The 7,367-nt window shown below is 42.2% G+C and overlaps 1 pseudogene; it reads left to right on the plus strand.

Annotated features, from left to right (window-relative positions):
- Positions 1–1,729: 1,729 nt before the first annotated feature.
- LOC138986580 (U2 spliceosomal RNA) lies at positions 1,730–1,880 on the plus strand (annotated as a pseudogene).
- The last annotated feature ends 5,487 nt before the right edge of the window (positions 1,881–7,367 follow it).

Here is a 7,367-nt window from a genome sequence, read left to right on the forward strand (position 1 = left end):
CATAGGTTAATAAGATTTCAACCTAGCCTTCTTCCAAGCAGAGAGAAGGTTTTGCTCTTTCTGAATTCTCCTCAAATGGGAACATTTTCCAGAAAAAGAATCCTCCATAAGTGGTAAATCTGTCTCTGCAAGTCATATCAGATACTGGCACCTACTGGTGGAAATGTGACAGAGTCACCATCACATAGAAACCACTGAAGAGAGAGAAAAGAAAGATCTAGAAGTTACAAATACAAAGTCAGGGATACATACTCCTGGAAGGAAATAGATCAGCAGAGGTGAGAGAGGTTGATAAGGTTTGACGGTAGAGGGGGATTCTGGAGACAAGCAAGTAGCACACTGGAAAAAAATGAAAATAGCTAAGAGATGACCACTACTAACAGGCATGATGGAATGCAAAACCTCAGGATCCAATGTACCAGTGATGCCAACTCACTAGCCAAAAAGTTTCATGTTATCACAGAAGCCAATGGAAAGAAAAAGAACCAGGGGCTTCCCTGGTGGCTCAACGGTAAGGAATCTGCCTACCAATGCAGGAGACATGGGTTTGATCCCTGGACCGGGAAGATCCCACATGTCATGGAGCAACTAAGCCCATGCAACACAACTACTGAGTCTGTGCTCCAGAGCCCAGGAACCACAACTACTGGGCCCATGTGCAACAACTACTGAAGCCCGTGTGCCCTAGAGCCCGTGCTTTGCAACAAGAGAAGCCACCGTAATGAGAAGCCCATGCACTGTAACTAGAGAGTAGCCCCTGCTCATCACAGCTAGAGAAAAGCCCACACAGCAACAAAGACCCAGCGCAGCCAAAATAAAGAAATAAATTTAAAAAAGAAAAAAACTAATTCAAAATTTGTTTTAGTCCCTACATTCATTCATCTAATAAATATTTATTAAGTGCTAACTATATGCTAATCACTGTTCTAGGCTCCAGGGATACAGCAGTGAACTAAATGACAAAGCCTGTGCTCTTGGGGAACACACATTCTCTAAGGGGAAGGGTTGTGGGCAGCCAGGAAACAAGTAAATATGTAATATTTCAGATGATTCATGCTAGGGAGAAAACAAAGTAGAAAAGAAGTTAGCAGTGTTGTTGCTGTTTAGCCATTAAGTCACGTCCAACTCTTTGCAACCCCATGAACTATAGCCCGCCAGGCTCCTCTGTCCATGGGATTCTCCAGGCAATACTGGAGTGGGTTGCCATTCCCTCCTCCAGGGGATCTTGCTGACCCAGCGATCAATTAATTCCCGCATTGGCAGGTGGATTCTTTACCTCATACACTATATACAACATAGTGTGTGTATACACACTATGTTGTTATTTTATATAGGGCCGTCAGCAAAGGCATTGTGATAAAGTAAATTTTAAATATGTCATATAGTTTTTATACCCTTAGATTGGAAGCTGTGACCTCCTCCTCCTTTGGATTATCCAATACATTTTCACACATTAGGGCACTTACATTTATTCATCTACTTGGTTTGTTTATGGAGCAACAGGAGAGGAGACACCTGCTAGGTACCTACTATGTGCCAAGTACTTTATATACCACATGTGTCATTTCAGGTCATCCTCAGGTCACCCTCTGAGGAATTATTGACCTCAGTGTATAAATGGGGACACTGAATTTCACTGAATATAAAGGAACACTCTAAGGTCATATAGTTGTTATGTGTCAGAGGCAGGATTTGAATCTCAGTCTATTGAGATTCAAAGACGTGCAAAATCGCTTCTCGGCCTTTTGGCTAAGATCAAGTGTAGTATCAAAGACGTGCAAATCAAGTGGGACGCCCTAGACAGTTGAAAGTGCTATCAGAGGAATCATACTGCTCTTGAATATTAAGTGCTGTAAATGAACTTTTTATCCAAATCTCTCCTGGGGCACTCACAACTCTCTACCTTGTATTTATATATATATATATACATATATATACATACACACACGTGTGTGTGTATGTATGTATGTATGTTGATTCTCCCCAGGAGGTGATTTTTTAGGGTGCAATCTGGGTCTGAATCATCTTTGGTGTCTGGTGGTCTGGCCTTCAGCAGGAACTTATTAAACATATGTCCAAAAACCGGACAGAAGGGAGTTCCCTGGTGACCTAGTGCTTAGGACCCCGAGCTTTCACTGCATGGCCCTGGTCAGGGATCTGAGATCCTGCAAGTTGCATGGTGTGGCCAAACAAATACTGGACTGAATGAAATAAATGGAAAAGCTTAGAATTAAGTCACTAAATATTAAGTCTCTCCTCAGACAATAATAATGTTTTTCAAACAGTACACTAAAAAACCCATATGGCAACTAAAAATGTCACTTGTTTCCATCATTTAATTAATAAAGAGCTAAACCAGAAGAACTTTAAAAACAGTATTTGCATATGAAATTCACAGTATTGACTAAGTGGACTTTAAGTGTTCTTTGATGCAAAGTCTTAATTGGTGCTGCTGTTGTATTTGGTTTTGTTTTGGAACACATGGAACCCCACCTACTGCTAGGCACATGAGTTTTGTGGACCTGTGGAATTAGGTCTCAAGTGTTTGTGAAAAGGTGCAATGGTTTGTTTTTATATTTTACATTTATGTTTCTTCCAGATTCCACAGTCATAATCACCCTTTGTAAACCACAGACAAGGGGACAAAGAAAATACTAAGTTTGACCCTGTAGCCATACTTAATCTTCAGAGCAGAACTCCAAACATGTTTATTGCCTTCTTGAAGTCACTACATTGGAAATAGTTTGCAGCCAAGCAGGTTGAAGAGTATGACACACACATGACTGGACTCATGGAGAAACCCAGGAGCTGATGATTCCAAGTGAGAGGCAATGGATTTTGTAGGATGTTGTACAACAGTGTTTTTATGATCCCCAGTATCCATTCGCCAAAGATCATTATGGTTGTAAAGGGCTTTTGCCTCTCCTGACACGGAGGAGAAAGGATTGAGAATAGGAAAAGGATGACTCTTATGCAAGGGCATAGGTGGGATCTGAAACACAGATGCAGGCCAGGAGGGAAGAAGAATGAAGGGGCAGGGCCAGTGGACTGAAAGCATAATATGGCTGATATCCAATTGAAAATCTCCTATCTGCATTGTACTCCCCCACTGTTATCTCCAAGCCTTAAACAACATAGTTTTCTGTGAGCAGAGTTTTGATAAAGAGAACCTTGTCTATACAGCCAGCCACTATGGAGAAAAATGTGGAGGTTCCTTTAAAAAATTAAAAATAGAGCTACCATATGACCCTGCAATCCCACTCCTAGGCATATATCTGGAGAAAAACATGATCCAAAAAGATACATGCACCCCAATGTTCATTGCAGTACTGTTTACATGGAAGCAACCTAAATGTCTATCAACAGAGGAATGGATAAAGAAGTGGTACATATATACAATAGAATATTACTCCACCATTAAAAAGAATGAAATAATGCCATTTGCAGCAACGTGGATGGACCCACAGATTATCATACTAAGTGAAATCAGTCAGGCAGAGAAAGAGAAATCCATATGATATCCGTTCTGCATGGAATCAAAAAGAAACGATACCAAAGAACTTACAAAACAGAAAGAAACTCACAGACTTAAGAGAATAAACTTATGGTTATCATAAGGGGAAAGACTAGGGGGAAGGGATAGTTAGGGAGTTTGGGATGGACATGTCCACACTGCTATAATTAAAATGGATAACCAACAAGGTCCTACTGTATAGGACAGAGAACTCTGCTCAATGTCATGTGGCAGCCTGGATGGGAGGGGAGTTTGGGGGAGAATGGATACATGTATATGTATGGCTGAGTCCCTTTGCTGTGCACTTAAAACTATCACAACATTGTTAATCAGCCATACTCCAATATAAAATAAAGTTTTATACAAAACTTTATAAAAAACAAGATACAAAAGGGTGATAAAAATGTAGGTATGAAGAGCTTTATGTAAGGAAATTTGGTGGTGATACAAATAGACAGAGAGAAAAGGAAAAAAGAGGCCCTTGTCCATAGTGTGGGGATGGGTCAGAGAGAGGCAGCAGCATGGAAGCTCAGTTACTAGGCAGCAGATACCTGTGATGAGCTAAGTGAGGGGACAAGAGATAACCAGGACAAACTTGTGATACATGTCATGACACTCAGGGCTCCTCAAGCATACCAGAAGAGGAAATTGACTCCCAGCATGGCAAATAACTGGGCTTCCCTGGTGGCTCAGAGGTTAAAGTGTCTGCCTGCAATGCGGGAGACCCAGGTTCGATCCCTGGGTTGGGAAGATCCCCTGGAGAAGGATATGGCAACCCACTCCAGTATTCTTGCCTGGAGAATCCCATGCAGGGAGGAGCCTGGTAGGCTACAGTCCACAGGGTCGCAAAGAGTCGGATACGACTGAGCTACTTCACTTTCACTTATGGCAAATAACCACATTCCTGGCTTACTAAAGGGAGAGGCAATGCCACGCCTCCCCAATCTCTGAGAGAAGACTGAAGAATTTAGACATACTTCAATTACATCATAGAAGAGGTGCCTTGAATTCCAGGCATAATAAAGGGTGTTACCAGAAGGCACATGAGGTAAGAACAAATATGTATAGACAGAAAATGCATTCAGCAGTCCCAGGTAAGGCACAGCACAAAGTGGACAAAGTATTTGTATTTAAATACTCCATAAAGTATATCCAGTAGTCATGTATGGACGTGAGAGTTGGACCTTATGGTACACTCAGAAGGCTGAGTGCCAAAGAATTGATGCTTTCAAATTGTGGTCCTGGAGAAGACTCTTTGAGAGTCCCTTGGGCAGCAACAAGATCAAACCAGTCAATCCCAAACGAAATCAATCCTACATATTCATTGGAGGGACTGATGCTGAAGCTCCAGCATCACTGAAGCTGAAGCTCCAATATTTTGGCCACCTAACAGGAAGAGCTGACTAATTGGAAAAGACCGTGATGCTGGGAAAGATTGAGGGCAGGAAGAGAAGGGGATGGCAGAGGATGAGATGGGTAGATAGCATCACTGACTCAATGGACAAGAGTTTGGGCAAACTCCAAGAGATAGTGAAGGACAGGGAAGCCTGGCATGCTGCAGTTCTTGGCGTCACAAAAAGTCCGACACAAGTGAGCAACTGAACAACAAAGTATAATCAAACTCTCCCCTTTAAAATGGATCGTCCATCAACTGTAACGTCCTTTATCATAAAGGCTCTCTATACAACATCATTTTAAGAGAAGGAAAGTGACAACTGCCACAAGATCTTTCATATTCATCTTCTCTGTAATAAAATAATCCTATATTGAACCTTCATAAAAAGTAATCCCAAAAGAGTAAGCACATGCCAACATTTTTGCGCATCTAATACTTCTGAAAAAAAATTGGAAATTTGATTTTTGGTGTTGGAGATGACTGATGGGGAGAAGAAAAGGCTTGACTAATATGTTTTGAAGTGAATGTCTCAGATACAAAACTCACAAAGCCAAAAACGACTATTGTTCCCCCAATGAATAAGAAATGAATAGCAACAGGAAACAAGCAAGAGTCATAAAATAATAAGTTAAAATGAACCCTAAATTGATACTTCATTGTCAGTGTGACTCATTCCTTTTCCTTCCAACTTGTCATTATGTTAACAAAGAAACAAAGTCACCTTGACCATCTAGACTTCTTGGGTATCCATTTTTTCATCATCACTGTTCCGTCTCATATTTACTAACATTTATTTAATTCAATGACGTATCAGGCAGCTTGCTGATTGACATAAAAGCTAGTTAAACGTGCTTTGTCATAAGGAAAGGTAGAGGGCTAAGAAAATATTGTGATATAGAAATTACAGCTAACACTTTTTTAGTATTTACCAAGTGCCAGGTAAGAGAGGTAAAGTAACACACTCGTGTTCTAACTAATAAATGGCAACAGCAGAATTCCAGCCTCAGTCCTTTTACTCAGTGTGGATTCACGTCCTGGCTCTGCCTGTACTTAGAAGACCAGATTTGATCTTAATGACATTTTTAAAGTCCTATATTTTGTGCCCTTAGGGGAATATCAGATTAATATTCTTCCCATTTAATTCTTCCACCAAGAGGATGTTCTGGGAAACTCAGTAGCACAGTGAGAAAAGCAAAAGTTGTTCCTGGATGAGCCATCCTTTCCATTTGCTACAAGGTTCTAACTCAGGAAACCCCGAGGGTTACAGGATCACATGATGGACACTAAGCTGGCATCACGAAAGGAAGAGCAGTGTAGAGGTAAACAGCACAAGGACTTCCCTGGTGGTTCAATGATGAAGAATCTGCCTTCCAATGCAGGGGACACAGGTTTGATCCCTGGTCGGGGAACTAAGATCCCACATGCCATGGAACAACTGAGCCTGCGTGTTTCAACTACTGAAGCCTGTGCACTTGGGAGCCCATGCACAACAACTAGAGAGCCTGTGTGCCACAATCAAGACCTGACATAGCCAAAAATAAATATTAATAAAGAAAAAGAACAGCACAGACCTGGGAGCCAGAATGTCCTAGTGTGAATCCTGGTTCCTCCACTTCATAGCTTATGACATTAGGTACTTCACTTCTCCAGGCCTCAGTTTACTCCCCTCCAAATAGGAATAATAATACCACCAAACTCTTAAGGCTGCCAAGCACACAGGCCAAAGGCAACAGTACTTTGGTCCCTCTTACACATAAAGCGTCTGTGTAAAGGCATTTGGGACAAAAGATCAGTGAGACAACGCCTTCCTTCTCCATTACTAGAAAGAGTTAGTTGCTGAGTTGCATCCAACTCTTTGTAACCCCATGGACTGCAGCCTGCCAGGCTCCTCTGTCCATGGGATTTCCCAGGCAAGAATACTGGAGTGGGTTGCCATTTCCTCCTCCAGGGGACTTTCCTGACTCAGAATCGGACCCAGGTCTCCCACCTTGCAGGTGGATTCTTTACTGTCTGTGCCACCAGGGAAGTCTCTCCATTACTGGAGAAAAGCACTAAAGGAATCACATGACTCTTGAAAAACTAAGACAAACAGAAGTCAGACAAGGCAATGAAGGAAGCTCTAGGGAAATGCAAAGAATTTTGCTACCCAAACTCTAGCTCTGTGCTAGAGGTCAGTCTATTTGTATCCTCTAGAGGCCAACATCAGAGAAGGCAATGGCACCCCACTCCAGTACTCTTGCCTGGAAAATCCCATGGATGGAGGAGCCTGGTAGGCTGCAGTCCATGGGGTCATGAAGAGTCGGACATGACTGAGCGACTTCACTTTCACTTTTATGCATTGGAGAAGGAAATGGCAACCCACTCCAGTGTTCTTGCCTGGAAAATCCCAGGGATGGGGGAGACTGGTGGGCTGCCATCTCTGGGGTCGCACAGAGTCGGACACGACTGAAGCAACTT

The sequence above is a fragment of the Bos mutus genome, chromosome X, assembly GCF_027580195.1.
Source record: "Bos mutus isolate GX-2022 chromosome X, NWIPB_WYAK_1.1, whole genome shotgun sequence".
Classification (NCBI taxonomy): domain Eukaryota; kingdom Metazoa; phylum Chordata; class Mammalia; order Artiodactyla; family Bovidae; genus Bos; species Bos mutus.